The sequence below is a fragment of the Dama dama genome, chromosome 5 (assembly GCF_033118175.1).
Source record: "Dama dama isolate Ldn47 chromosome 5, ASM3311817v1, whole genome shotgun sequence".
Taxonomy (NCBI): Eukaryota; Metazoa; Chordata; class Mammalia; order Artiodactyla; family Cervidae; genus Dama; species Dama dama.
Genome location: NC_083685.1, coordinates 30,448,594 through 30,464,046, shown reverse-complemented (window position 1 = coordinate 30,464,046; position 15,453 = coordinate 30,448,594). Strand labels below are relative to the sequence as shown.

General features: G+C 36.8%; 1 protein-coding gene across 2 annotated transcripts in view; it reads right to left on the bottom strand.

Annotated features, from left to right (window-relative positions):
• The window catches only part of GRIA2 (glutamate ionotropic receptor AMPA type subunit 2), a 178,282-nt gene that overhangs the window by 20,769 nt on the left and 142,060 nt on the right, over positions 1-15,453 (bottom strand). The gene's annotated exons all lie outside the window — the stretch shown is intronic.

Sequence of the window (15,453 nt, the reverse complement as noted above, 5' to 3'; positions counted from 1 at the left end):
GATGTTTTGCCTATTAAACTTCATCAGATTTGCAAGTATTTTCTGCCATTCCATAGATTGCCTTTTCAGTCGTTTGTTCCTTTGCTGCACAAAGGCTCTTAAAATTAATGTAGTCTACTGGTTTAATTTTGCTTTTGTTGCCTGTAAGCCAGGAAACTTATCTCCTTTGTTTTTTTAAAAGAGATTTATTGCCTCATATCTTACTGAAGCAATAAATCTTTTAAATAGTTAATCCATTTTGAGTTGGTTTTTGTGTATTGTATAAAGTTCTTATTTTACTCTTATGCATATGGATATCCAGTTATATCAACACTGTTGTGAGGAAACTATCCTTTCCCCACTGTGAAGTCTTGATACCTTTGTCAAAGATCATGTCAATGTACATGCATGGGTTTATTTCTGGGATCCTTCTGTTCCATTGGCCTCTAAATGTGTGTTTATGCCAGTGCCATAATGTGTTGTAAAAAATGCCTTTGTAAAATGTTTTGAAGTCAGGGAGTGTAAGACTTCTAGCTTTGTTCTTATTTCTGATGATTGGTTTAACTATTTGTGTTTCCATATGAATTTTAGAAATCTTTTTCTATTTCTGTAAAAAAAAAAAAAACTGACATTGGGATTCTGATAGGGATTGATCTTAATCTTTAGATTACTTTGTGTAATATGGACATTTTAACAATATTAAGTCTCTTAGTCCATGAACAAAAGATGTCTTTCCAATTATTTGTGTGTTCTTTATTTCAGCAATCTTTGGAGTTTTTGGTATACAAGTCTTTACCTCCTTGTTTAAGTTTATTTTTAAGTATTTTATTCTTTCTGATGCTATTATAAATGGGACTTTTCCCTTAATTTTATTTTCAGATCATTCATTGTTAGTATACAGAAATACAACTGATGTCTGTATATTGATTGTGTGTCCTGAAAATTTATTCAACCTATTTATTAGTTCTAACAGTTTTTTTGTGTGGAATTCTTTAGGTTTTCTCTATATAAGATCAAGTCATCTGTGAACAGAGATAATTTTACTTGTTTTCCAATTTGGGTGCCTTTTATTTCTTTTTCTTGCTTAATTTCTCTGGCTAGAAGTTTCAGTATTACGTTGAAAAAGAATGACAAGAGTGGGTACCCTAGTCTTGCTACTGATTTGGGAGAAACTGTTTCAAGTTCAGCACTGACTGTGATGTCATCCATGGGCTTCATTTATGAACTTTATTACGTAGAGATAATTTCTTTCTATTCCTAGTTTACTAGTGTTTTTATCATGAAAGTGTGTTCAATTAGGTCAAATGCTTTTTCTGCTTGTACTTAGATCATCATGTGATTTTTATTCTTTATTCTGTTATTGTGATTAAATCACTCTAATTGATTTTCATAGGATGAAATTTCCTTGCATCACAAAAATAAATCCCACTTGGTCATGGTGTATGATCCTTTTAACTTTCTGTTGAATTCACTTTGCTACTATTTTGCTGAAGATTTTTGCACCTATATTTATCTGGGATATTTGCTTGAAGTTCTCTTTTTTTGTTGTCTTTGGCATACCTGGCATTGTAAAATGAGGAAGTGTTCCCTCCTCCTCTGTCTTTTGGAGGAATTTGAAAATTGTCATTAATTCTTCTTTTTTTTTTTTTTTGAGTATTTTTTTTTTATTATTATTATTTTTTTTTTCCAGTGGGTTTTGTCATACATTGATATGAATCAGCCATTTTCCAGTGAAGCTGTCTGAAAGTGAAAATGAGAGTCGCTCAGTCACGTCTGACTCTTTGCGCCCCCGTGGACTATACAGTCCTTGGAATTCTCCAGGCCAGATTACTGAAGTCAGTAGCCTTTTCCTTCTCCAGAGGATCTTCCCAACTCAAGGACTGACCCATTGATTTCCCGCATTACAGGCAGATACTTTACCAGCTGAGCCACAAGGGTGGTCATTTTCTTTATTGGAAATTTTTATTATTATTGATTCACTCTCCTTACTAGTTATAGATCTATTCAGATTTTCTATTTCTTCAGGACTTAATCTTAGTATATCTTAGTATATGGTATATTTCCAGAAATTTATCCATTTCTTCTAGATTAATTTTTTGGCATATAATTATCCATAGCAGTCTCATAATTTAAAAATCTATGTGCATTAGTTGTAATGTCTTTGCTTTCATTTCTGATTTTATTGAATCTTTTCTATGTTCTTCTTAGTTATTTTCTACTCTTTTACTTCCTTTGCACTTTATGTTATGGAAGCCACAAATTATCTATATATTGTACATCCATTAACATATTTTATAGTTATAGTTATTTTATAAAGTTATATTTTAACCTCTCGAATTAAAAGACACTTATGCATCACTATTACAGCATCATAGCATTCTGTATTTCTCTATATATGTACCTTTACCAATGAGCTTTGTACTTGCACATGCTTTGTGTTGCTATCTAGCATCCTTTCATTTCAACATGAAGGACTTCTTTTAACACTTCCCACAAAGCAGGTGTAATGCTGATTATCTCTCTCAGCTTTAGTTTATCTTGGAATGTCTTTATTTCCCCCTAAGTTTTGAATGCGTGTCTTTCTGGATAGTTAGCACTATCTTTTTCCAGCTCTTTGAATATATCCTCTGACTCCCTCTGACCTATAAGCTTTCTGCTGGTAAGTCCATTAGGAGTCTTATAGGTCCTCATGTCTATGTGGCAAGGCACATTTGCCCTGCTGTTTTCAAAAATTGTCTTTGACATTTGGCAATTTGATTACAATGTTTCTTTGAGTACACTTTCCTTGAATTCCTCCTATTTAAGATTCTTTGGGTTTCGTAAATCTGGACGTCTATATCCCTGCCCTCCCCCACCAGATTTAGAAAAATGTTCACCATTTTTTATTTAAATAAGTTTTCTACCCCTTTGCCTGTCTCGTTTCATTCTGGAATTCCCATAATGTGTTTATTGATGCCCTTGCCAGCGTTCCACAAGTCCCTTAGGCTTTCTTCACCTTTTTTCATTGTTTTTTTTTTTCCCCTTTTTTCCTTATTGATACTCTGGATACTTTGAAATGACTTAAGTTTGCTGATTCTTTCTTCTGCTTGATCAAGTCTGATGTTGAATCAGTATAGTGAATTTTTTAATTCAGTCACTGTAGTTATTTTCAACATTTGGTTCTTTTTTATATTTTTCTAATTCTATTAATGTTCTCATTTTGTTCATGCATCATTTTTCTGAGCTCTTTGAGCATTTTTGTAACAGATATTTGGAATTCTTTGCCAAGTTATCCAGATACCTCCTTTTTTTTTTTTAAGTTTGATTTCTGGGGATTAATGTTTTTCCTTTGAGCCACATTTTTGTTGTTTTTTTTCTATGTGCCTTATAAGTTTATGTTAGGATCTGTGCCTTTTTTAAAAACAGCCACCTCTCCAGTCTTCATGGATGGACTTCATATAGGGATAGAACTTCACCAATCACCCTGGTTAAATATTCCAAAAGCCTCTTAAACATTTTCTGTGGCTATGTCTTCCTTGGACATGTATGTGCAAATTTCCAGTAAGATGGATTTGCAGGAAGCCTTTTTCCAGAGTTCATAATCTCTTGCTCCTTTGATGTCTGTCTGCAGTAATGCAGGTTCTCTAGAGCTAGAATAAGCCATCCAGCTCTATTTTATTATCTGTAGCCTCCAGGCTTATAGAGTATGCTAGGCCCAAATCAGGAAAGGCAGTCTCCAAAGCACCCCATGAAAGGTCAGAACATTGCAAGCACACACCAGTCTTCTTCCAAAGGCAAGGGAGTGGCCGCCAAGCTGCATTGGTCTCTGTCTGCTGGACCACAGGTCTCTGAAGCAGCAGCAAACTATCAGCTCCCTTCTGTTCCCAGCAGCCCCCAGGCATTTAGCACATACCAGGTCCCAGCAGTGCTCTGAGCAGGCAAGACAGAATCAGTTTCTTGAAAAGTCAAAGTAATGGGCCCACAGTCCAACTTGCTTGCTCCTTCCCTGGTGACTCAAACTATAAAGTGTCTGCCTACAATGCGGGAGACCTGGGTTCAGTCCCTGGGTTGGGAAGATTCCTGGAGAAGGAAATGGCAACCTACTCCAGTATTCTTGCCTGGAAAATCCGATGGATGGAGGATCCTGTTAGGCTACAGTCCATGGTGTCACAAAGAGTCAGACATAACTGAGCAACTTCACTTTCTTCTACACTTTCCCTAATGCAAGCTTGAATAGGGGTTTTCCCCCATTTTACCACATTGAGCTGGAGAGAAAGGTCTATGCTGAGTGTGTGTGCCAGGTCAAAGTGAAAGTGAAAGTCACTCAGTCATGTCTGACTATTTGTGTTCCCATGGACTGTAGCCTGTTAGGATTCTCTGTCCATGGAATTCTCCAGGCAAGAATACCATGGCAGGTTGCCATTCATTCCCTTCTACAGGGGATCTTGCCAACTCAGGAAACAAACCTGGGCCTCCTGTATTGCAGGTGGGTTTTTTACCATCTGAACCACCAGGGAAGCCAGGCCAAACCTTCAACTTTATTCTCAGAGGTCCCCAACCTGATGCCCTTTTTAGTGCTTAGATTCAGGCAAGACAGAAAGAAACCAGTTCCTCCGAAAAGTCATAACATGAAAATAGTCAAGTAGTCTCTCTCTCCCTAGAAAGAAACCAAGAGCTACATGTTTCTTCCCAATTTTAATGTGCTGTGCCAGGGCCGTCACTGCAGTCAGTGAGGCCATGAATTTTCCTACAGGGTTTGACTGGCTGGTTTCACACTCAACTTGGTTTGTAGAAGCCTCTTAACTATTTTCTCACAAAGAGAGTCAATGTACTGTTGTTGAGTCTGTGTATCTGGGAGAAAAAGGGAGGGTCTGGATTTTTCAGGGCAACTATATTCTGACATCACCTCCTTGGATTTTTGTTTCCTTAGATGAAATACTTAAAAAAATTTTTTTAACATATTTATTTATTTGGTTGCAGCACTTGCGATCTTTGTGGCAGCATGCAGGATATTCAGTTGTGGCATGTAGACTATTTGTGGCATATAGACTCTTTAGTTGTGGCATGTGGGATCTGGGGCTTCCCTGGTGACTCAGATGATGAAGAATCTGCTTGCAAGGCAGGAGACCAGGGTTTGATCCCTGGGTTGGTAAGATCCTCTGGAGAAGGGAATGTCAACCTCACTTCAGTACTTGCCTGGAGAATTCCATGGACAGAGGAGCCTGGTGGTCTATAGTCCATGGGGTTGCACAGAGTCAGACATGACTGGGCAACTAACACACACAGAGAGACACACATGGGATCTACTTCTTTGACCAAGGATTGAACCCAGGCCCCCTGCATTGGGGGCCCAGAGTCTTAGCCCCTGAACCACCAGGGAAGTCCCTTTAGATGCAATCTTAAATATCAATTTGGGGAACCTGACAATATCTGACTTTGCATGACTTTCCCAGTTGCCATTTTATTTCTAAAATCTCTTTACTCTGTGAACATAAGTAATCACATTCACTAGCACCTTGGTTTTCATCATCCCTCACTATGATCTAGGGCAAAATTGTACATTGGAAGCATGAAGTAAAAATTACTTTAGTATCAAGTTTTCCTTCAAATATCAAAAGTTTAATTAAAGAATTCTCAAAATTTTATCAACAATATTTATACCTAGTCCAGATTTTGCTTCCAGTATATTTAAATAATTGCAAAATTTTCTATTTCTTTTTTCTGTACAACTCTTGGACTGTGTTTGTTACCATGGCAACTAGTTCAGAATATCCAATGAGACAAGCATGATGATTCTTTTACTTAAGCACAAAAAGTGAATTAAAAACCAAGTCATCTAAGGTACCCGCACTGGTACATACTGATATTTATCTTCTCTTAGGCATCTAAGCAGGAATTTTAGAAGAGTTTTGAGATAAGAGATTAGTTTCAAATTTTCTCTATTGTTTGGACCTTTTTGGCTAGAATAATTAACCTCATGATCTGATAGTAGTGTGACAGGAGCATTTTCTCTTTAATATGGACAATGATAGAAAGCCTCCTATAATTTGGTAAGAGTCAGATTATCTATCCAATGGATAATGTGAGCTTTCAACTCCCTTTTGACTCACAAAGGTGGTCTCTAAATGAAATGATCGGAAGCACACTGATTTGCTGAGAATTGCTATGGAGAGAAGAAAAGGACCAAAATGACAGCTAGTCTTGGAGAAGCTATCATTTTGCATGATAACTGTAATTCAGCAAGTAGACATACCCTTTTCATTTTTCTTCCAGGGTGCTTTCATCCCGAAAGCACCATTCAATAGGGTCTTGCATACATTTCTTTCTGAATTTGTAAACTACTTAATGAAATGTAGGCCTTTGAACTGAACATTAGATCTTAAAGGAAATGTGAATCAATCTTATAAAATGTTGACCTTTCCTTCACTGTTAAATCACCACCTTTAGCTGAATAAGAGAACACAGACTTTCCCCAGGCAGCTTAGGCTAAAAGTAGCCTTAAAGTCTTTAAGAACTCAATCTTGTCCTCAGCTATTTTGTGGAATGGTGAGAACATTTAAAATGTCAGAGAAACAAGATGTCAGCTAGAGAGGAAATGATTTCAACTAGTCCTGGACTATCTAGAGAAACCTTGAACATGCAGAGTTGTCAGCTGTAAAGATTTTTTATGACTAATCAAGCTCTTCAACAAGAAAAAAAAAACCTAAGGAAGAAAAATCTGTAACATTATGACTAACCATGCCATGAGTGATTTACAACATAGCCATATAGTGCTATTTGTTGCTAATGTATTCACATTCAGCATTTATTTAGTCCTGAGTATTTTGAAACTATTTAGAGTTAAGCATAACTGGAAGACTTATAAAGGGTTCATTTTGATATTAGTAAAATACATATGACTATATCCATTTCATCTTCATAATATTCTTTCAAATAATATGAAGATGAAGTGGATATAGTCATATACACAAAGCTAGAAATATATATATATACTTATATAAACAAAACTAGAAGTATGTATATTCTACCCACATAGAAATAGGTGATATATAAGAAACTCTTTAGCTATACCAGAAATAATGAAATAAGTATGGAAAACTACCACAAATTAGTGAAATCTGTTCTATAAAATATAAATAAAGGAATCATGCTTGTATTCCTGTTAAACACAAGTGGTAAGTGGGAAAAAAATGTAACTATAATGAAAGAGAACTTAATGTAGTTCTATAGGAAGCTGCCATAATGGTTCAAATATTTTTATTTATAAATATATTTCAATCAATGTTTTATATATAAACATAAGTGTGTCTTATGCTAGGGAAGGAATTAAACACAGGTCGCAACCTTTAAAATGATAAAGTATTATAATTCTCTTGTATTTATAATTATTATATAGTAAAGAAAACTTTCAAACTAGTCCTTTCACTCAGGTAAGGCACACCTGCATAACACTACCTATTTATCTATCATTTGTACTATTTGTGAACTATGTGAAAGGTCTACAATGCTGGGTAACAACAATATACGTTTATGGATTATTATCAGACAAAATTGATCTTCTGAGAGTGGCATAATTAATTGAATACAAAGGGGATACCTTTATTTTAACAATATTTTAAAATCTGTTCATTGCGACACCAGCGTAATTAAAGGAGACCACTTACTCAGAAACACACTGTCCTTCATCCTCCCAGAGGAAATAAACAGATTACAGTGTGGGGATTTAGGATAGGTGTGAAGTATTTCCTCTCTGCAAGTTAATACTTTTGTTTCATGGATTGACAGGCCTATGATTGGTTTATTTATCAAGCCATTGTCTATCCTCCACATCTAAGTTTCTGTAGGAACATAATGCACATAGTTCTTACACAATCCTCCTCTACACACACTCATCTAAATCAAGATCTGTCCTCTTTTATTGAAAGAAGAAATTATCAAAATGTGAAAGTCTAAAAATAGTGGTTTCTAATTGAAAGCCTAATTCTTTCATAATTATAGGTGTGTTACAGTGGTGCTAAAATTAGTGAGGATTGACAGCTCCAAAATAACTCAGACTTTACCATGCACTCGGTACAAGGATGCATATGGGTTCCAAGCACAGAGAACTCTGGAAAAGTAATATGCAGGGTCTATTTCCTCACATCTCTTGTTGATTACAAGACTGCCCTCTATTTACTCTCTCTAGTTACAAAAAGCAAATATTTCATTCGAGCTTGTTTCACTGAAAGAACATATAGATTTTTAAGTTAGAAAATTTGCAGCTTAAATTGGAACTATAAATATAAGGCACACAAACTGACTTCATTAAAGCAATACTAATATAACCCAAAGTTATTAAATTATGTAACTGAAATATGAAAATATTTTAGATTTAAACTGAACATTTGTCATCACCTTATGACAACAAAACAGATTCTTATAAATGAGATGAAATAGTCACCTTTTAATTTGATATAAGATGCTCTCATCCCTTCAAAGACATATCTTTAGCTGATATTGAGACTGAAGACTGTAATTCTGAATTCTGTTTTAAAACTGGCCCTTTAATCTAAATGGTCTTAAATAAGTTATTTTCCATCTTTTAGCTACTCATATATCTTTAAACTTTACACAAAAACCTAACTTTTCAAATCAACTTCTCTAGTAGCTAAATTCAGAGCTCTTGCTATACAAGAAACAAAAGTTGACTTGATAAACACTGAGATAGTAGAAAATTTAAAATAATATAAATAATAAACCCCACTTCATAAACAGCATTACAAAGAAAGAGCTATCACTAAAGCCAAATTAAGTCATATAAGGAAACACAAAATAACTATTAGAATCTTAAATACCAACAACTGAGACAAGTTTTCTTCCACGTATAATCAGCTGTCTCAGGCATGAAAGTAAGTACAGTGGCAGCCAGTAAGCACAAAAAGCAAGCACGCATCTTCACTGTGGGCCATGCCCATTCCATCTGCATCCTTGCTCCTGGCAGTCTGGGTGCCATGATGGTCACTCTCCCAGCTTTCTGCCTGTCCTATACCCGGTTTACAGGAGCCCCAAATGCCCCTAAACATAAAGGGCAGTTGAGAGAGAGGATGTCCCAGGTGTGTGATGAATGTTAATTTTAGGAATGCATGGAGTGTGGTGTGCCTGCAAGGGGAAATTTCCTTTGTAACACCTTCCATCTTAAGCTTAGAAATTTGACCAGACTACTGCTAATACATTGTAGCATAACCTAGCAATTAAAGGGGAAAAAAACGTCAAGGAAAACAACTACATTTTGCCCTTGCAATGTCTATAAATTACCTTCATCTCATTCAATGCATTTGGAGTTACACTCTATAAATGGAATTCTTTTTTAAATGGGATCTGCAGTCAAACTCATGGAGTTTGTTGTCCGAATGCAACAAACTCCATGAGAAAAGGTATGAGATGTAATGGGTACTGCTATAAAGACAGACCATGCCTGAAAATATCTTTAGAGTCAGAAGCAAAATGAAGACTATTCTCACTCTGGTCACCATGGTATCCAATTACCCAACACTAATTCAGTTATGGGCTTCCCTGGAGGCTAAGAATCCACCTGCAATGCCTGGGACCAGGGTTTGATCCCTGGGTTGGAAAGATCTCCTGGAGAAGGGATCACTCATGAGTTAGCAGCACCTTTTAATTTAACCCAAAATTTTAAGAAACATACACTTTGTCCGTACAGTCAAAGCTATTGAGAGAGTCAATTCCTAGTCAATTGATAAGAAGCCCAGGATCCTCGAGTAGGATATAGGGGTCTGGAATTCTCAGGGAGGAGGAAAAGACAAACTTTTTTTTCTACATTCCTTAATAAGGATTATATAACAATAATGTATCCTGCTTGAGTACAGTTTCTCCTTCTTGAAAACCTTACGACTAATACTGTATTCTTAAAATGTATATTATGGGAGTGGGTCTGGTAAGATCTTTCTGTTGTTAGTTCTAATCCTGTCATCTTAAAATGTAAATTGTGGGATTGGGTCTAGTAAGATCTTTACAACCTTGAGACATTCTTTTGATTTATTGTAATAACCAATTGAAAAAGTATATAACTCTCTTTTCTGAGACTAGTGAGGGGGGCACTCTCCATCCCCTTCTGATGTCTCTGTCAGAAGCTTTCTCTGTCCCTTTTTCACCTGAATAAAACTCTACTACACAAAAGCTTTTGAATGATCAAGACTGGTCCCTGGTCCCGGAGCTAAATCCTCTTCAGAGATCACAAATTAGGCATTGTTCACTATAAGCTATCACTATGGCCTTTATAGTCATGTATAGATGTAACAATTGGACCATAAGGAAGGCTGAACACAAAAGAACTGATGCTTTTGAATTCTGATACTGGAGAACACTCTTGAGAATCCCTTGGACAGTGAGATCAAACCAGTCAATCTTAAGGGAAATCAATCCTGAATATTCATCGGAAGGACTGACGGTGAAGCTAAAGCTCCAATAATTTGGCACCCAATGCAAATAGCCCACTCACCAGAAAACCCCCTGATGCTGGGAAAGATTCAAGGCAAGAGGAAAAGAGGGCAGCAGAGGATGAGATGGTTGGATGACATCACGGATTCAAGGAACATGAACTTGGGCGAACTCAGGGAGATGATGAGGGACAGGGAGGCCTGGTGTGCTACAGTCCATGGGATTGCAAAGAGTTGGACATGACTTAGTGACTGAACAACAACATATTCTGTGTACTACTTTCTCAAATGACAACCTGTTTTCATAGAGGATATTTAACATGGCAAGCTCATGTTCATTTGGGTGATGTGTGCTATTCTTTTAGCCTCCCTTTACTGCTACAAATAGGCTAGTGTGGCTTTTAAGTACTTTTGAGCCCATGCCCCTCCTTCTCAAGATAAGGAGAAGCTGACTACTAATGCGTTATGCACTGAGACCTAGTCACCTTGATTCATCACAGCTCCTTTCGCAGGTATATGGAGAAGAACTGTGAGGCACTGATTGCATTTCTACCAATATAATCCTCCAACTTGACATGAACAAACATAGAGGGGATTGAAATAGAGCATAAAAGCAGTGAAATCCAGAGACTTTTCTCCACAAGGAAAAACAGTGTACAGGAAGAATGCTTCAGGAGTAAAAGACTTTAGCATGCACGTTACCTGCTAGAGTTTGGTCAAATCCTCACATTTAGTTTAATAATATGCAACATGCAAACAAAAATGATCACTCTGACTAGCAGACAAAAATACTGTGAGATTCAGAGACAATGCATAAGACTATGCCTTGGGAAGCTATACTAATAAAAGTTATCAGGTTGTCTAGAACTACGGACAGAGAATCATAACATTGTACAGGAAGCAGTGATCAAGACCATCCCCAAGAAAAAGAAATGTAAAAAGGCAAAATGTTTGTCTGAGGAGGCCTTACAAAGAGCTGAGAAAAGAAGAGAAGAGAAAGGGAAAGGAAAAAAAGGAAAGATACACCCATCTGAATGCAGAACTTCAAAGAATAGCAAGAAGAGATAAGAAAGCCTTCCTAAGTGAACAATGCAAAGAAATAGAGGAAAACAATAGAATGGGAAAGATCAGAGATATTTTCAATAAAATTAGAGATACCAAGGAAACATTTCATGCAAAGATGGGCACAATAAAGGGCAGAAATTGTATGGACCTAACAGAAGCAGAAGATAGTAAGAAGAGGTGGCAAGAATACACAGAAGAACCATATGAAAAATATCTTAATGACCCACATAACCATAAAGGTGTGATCACTCATCTAGAGCCAAACATCCTGGAGTGCAAATCAAGTGGGTCTTGGGAAGCATCTCTATGAACAAAGCTAGTGGAGGTGACAGAATTCCAGCTGAGCTATTTCAAATCCTAAAAGATGATGCTGTGAAAGTGCTACAGTCAATATGCCACCAAATTTGGAAAACTCAGCAGTAGTCACAGGACTGGAAAAGGTCAGTTTTCATTCCACTCCCGAAGAAAGGCAATGTCAAAGAATATACAAACTTCTGCACAAGTAATGCTCAAAATTCTCCAAGCTAGGCTTTAACAGTATATGAGCCAAGAACTTCCAGATGTTCAAGCTGTGTTGAGAAAAGGCAGAGGAACCAGAGATCAAATTGCCAACATCCACTGGATCATAGAAAAAGCAAGAGAATTCCAGAAAAACATCTACTTCTTCTTCATTGACTACTATAAAGCCTTTGACTGTGTGGATCACAACAAACTGTGGAAAATTCTTCAAGAGATGGGAATACCAGACCACATTACCTGCCTAATGAGAAACCTGTATGCAGGTCAAGAAACAACAGTTAGAAATGGACATGGAACAACAGACTTGTTCCAAACTGGGAAAGGAGTATGTCAAGGCTATATATTGTCAGCCTGCTTATTTAACTTCTGTGCAGAGTACATCATGTGAAATGCTGGGCTGGGTGAAGCACAGCTGGAATCAAAATTGCTGGTAGAAACAGCAATAACCTCAGATACGCAGATGACAACATCCTTATGTCAGAAAGTAAAGAGGAACTGAAGAACCTCTTGATGAAAATGAAAGAGGAAAGTCAAAAACCTAGCTTAAAACTCAAGATTCGAAAAACAAAAATAATGGCATTTGGTCCCATCACTTCATGACAAATAGATGGGGAAACAATGGAAACAGTGACAAATTTTATTTTCTTGGACTCCAAAATCACTGCAGGTATTGACTGCAGCCATGAAATTAAAAGACGCTTGCTTCTTGAAAGAAATGCTATGACCAACCTAGACACCATATTAAAGCAGAGACATTAGCTTGCCAACAAAAGTCTGTCTAGTCAAAGCTATGGTTTTTCCAGTAGTCATATATTGATGTGAGAGTTGGGCCATAAAGAAGGCTGAGTCCCGAAGAAATGATGCTTTTGAACTGTAGTGTTGGGGAAGACTCTTGAGAGTCCTTTGGCCTGCAAAGAGATATAACCAGTCAAACCTAAAGGAAATCAATCCTGAATATTCATTGGAAGGTCTGTGCTGAAGCTGAAGCTCCAATACTTTGGCCACCTGATGTGAAGAGTTAACTCATTAGAAAAGACCCTGATGTTGGGAAAGATTGAAGGAAGGAGGAGAAGGGTACAACAGAGGATGAGATGGTTGGATGGCATCACTGACTCAATGGACATGAATTTGAGCAAACTTTGGGAGGTGGTGAAGGACAGGGAAACCTTGTGTGCTGTAGTCCATGGTGTTGCAGAGTCAGACGTGACAGAGGGACTGAACAAAACAATAAGATAATCAACATCACTTCTCTATTACTCCAGAGAAAGTAAGCTCCGCAATCCTATGTAGGCAAACGACACACTGCAGATATGTCGGGGTTGTTTGTGTGTGCGTGTGTGTATGTGTACTGCACGTGGGAACCACAGTATCTGTGGAGTTACTGAGCTGAAACACAAGAGTTGAAGTATCCTTTGCCCAGAGTTATCTAGCCTTTTCATCCTGTCTCCTGGGAAATTTACATATTCTAATCCTGAAATCTTGGCCATGTGCTGAATACGGTATATGTTTCTATGGTTGAGTTAAGGTATACTGAAAAGCTCTCAGATTCTGAAGGTGCAGTTATTGAGAATAGCTGGTCCCAAACAAACTAATGAGAGTAACTCTCAACAGACAGTGTCTGGAAACAAGGTTATTTTAATCAACATAAGTAGCAGTAAGTAAACCATGATATAACAAGCCCCTTCACAGATCTCATTTACTTAGAGAGGGAGGAATACCAATAAAATATATCAATGAAATAAAAGCAAGCCATATTGGGATACAAATAACATTTAAATGTTCCAAAATATACTGAGAATCACGCAATATTCTAATTTATTTAATAGCGCCATTGTCATAATTAGGCAAGAGCACATTATGTTAAGCACTACAATATACACACATTGCAACTATTTTCAGCAGTAGAAGTAAACTATCATTAGCAGCAAAACTGCACTGTAACATTCACAGGTAACATTAAAGTGAAAGTAAAGTTGCTTACAAAAGGACCACAGTCTTGGTTTACACTGCAGTGCCTAGAGGAAGTGCCAACATCCTGCTGCCCCACTCACATCCAAATTACTACCTGTTGTCAGCAGTCTGACAGAACTGCCTTTTCTCCTATCACCTCTGGAGCACAACTGATGTTATTTGGAAAAGACACCAATGGTAATCCAGGATGAGACAGTCCTCAAACCACAATGTACTACTTCAGCTGGAAGTTGAAAGCCCTAATCTTCACTCAATCTCAGATACATTCAAAGATACTTGTGGATTATTACAGATCATCATATGACATCTATCTGGCTTAATGCCAAAGTTTATCTGCTTTATTTCAACATTTTAATAGAATGAGCTCTTACAGAGAGATAAGAGTATGAAAGAAGTGAAGTCACTTAGTTGTGTCTGACTCTTTGCGACCCCAAGGACTGTAGCCCACCAGGCTCCACCATCCATGTAATTTTCTAGGCAAGAGTACTGGAGTGGGTTGCCATTTCTTTCTCCAGGGGATCTTCCCAACTCAGGGATCAAACTCGGGTCTCCCACATTGTGGGCAGACGCTTTACCCTCTGAGCCACCAGAGAATCCCATTAAGAGTGTAAGGAAAGAAAATTATACCATCAGCCTATTGGACTGGTTCCTTCAGACAGAGAACATAGGGCCACAGATCTTTTAAAACCTAAAATACATTTAATAGACACATAATCATTATTCCCACTTTAAAAATTAAGAGGTTGAAGGTCATTGTTAGCCTTTTCTTGGAAGCTTTAAGAGAAAACTCAGGATTTCCACACATGAAGATAATCTATTTCCTGACACAGAATTAACATAACTGATTTGACGGTCAGTTCTCAGCTGTAAATTATGTAAGATAATTGACAGTCAAGCTTATTTAACATAAAGCAAACTACAACACCATTTTCTTTAAAAAATAATCATTTAATTTTAACTAGACTTTGCTTCAATTTTGTCCCAAAAGCAAAATTAATTTTTACAAAAACTAGATTTCTTTACAACATAGTGTTTTTCTCCAAAAGAGTCAGAAATCAAAAAAAGGTAGATAGTGCCAAATACAGGGATAGGGAGGGTAGGGAGCACAGACGGCTAGAGATAAGGTTAAGAACAGAAATAGAAAACAAACTTATGGTTACCATAGGGTAAGGTGGAGAGGAGGGATAAATTGGGATTTGGGGATTAATAGATATATATTATTATATGTAAATTTGATAAACAAGAACCTACTGTATGGCACAGGGAACTCCTCTCTATTATTCTATAATTACCTAAATGGGAAAAGAATTTGAAAAAGAATAGAATGTAAATGCATGGCTGATTCAAGAAAAAATTAAAAAAATAAATAAAAAAAGAAAAAGAATAGATACATGTATATGTATAACTGAATCAATTTGCTATATACCTGAAACTAACAAACATGTAAATCAACTATACTCCAATATAAAATAAAAATGAAAAAAAGAGGAACGAAAATAGAATT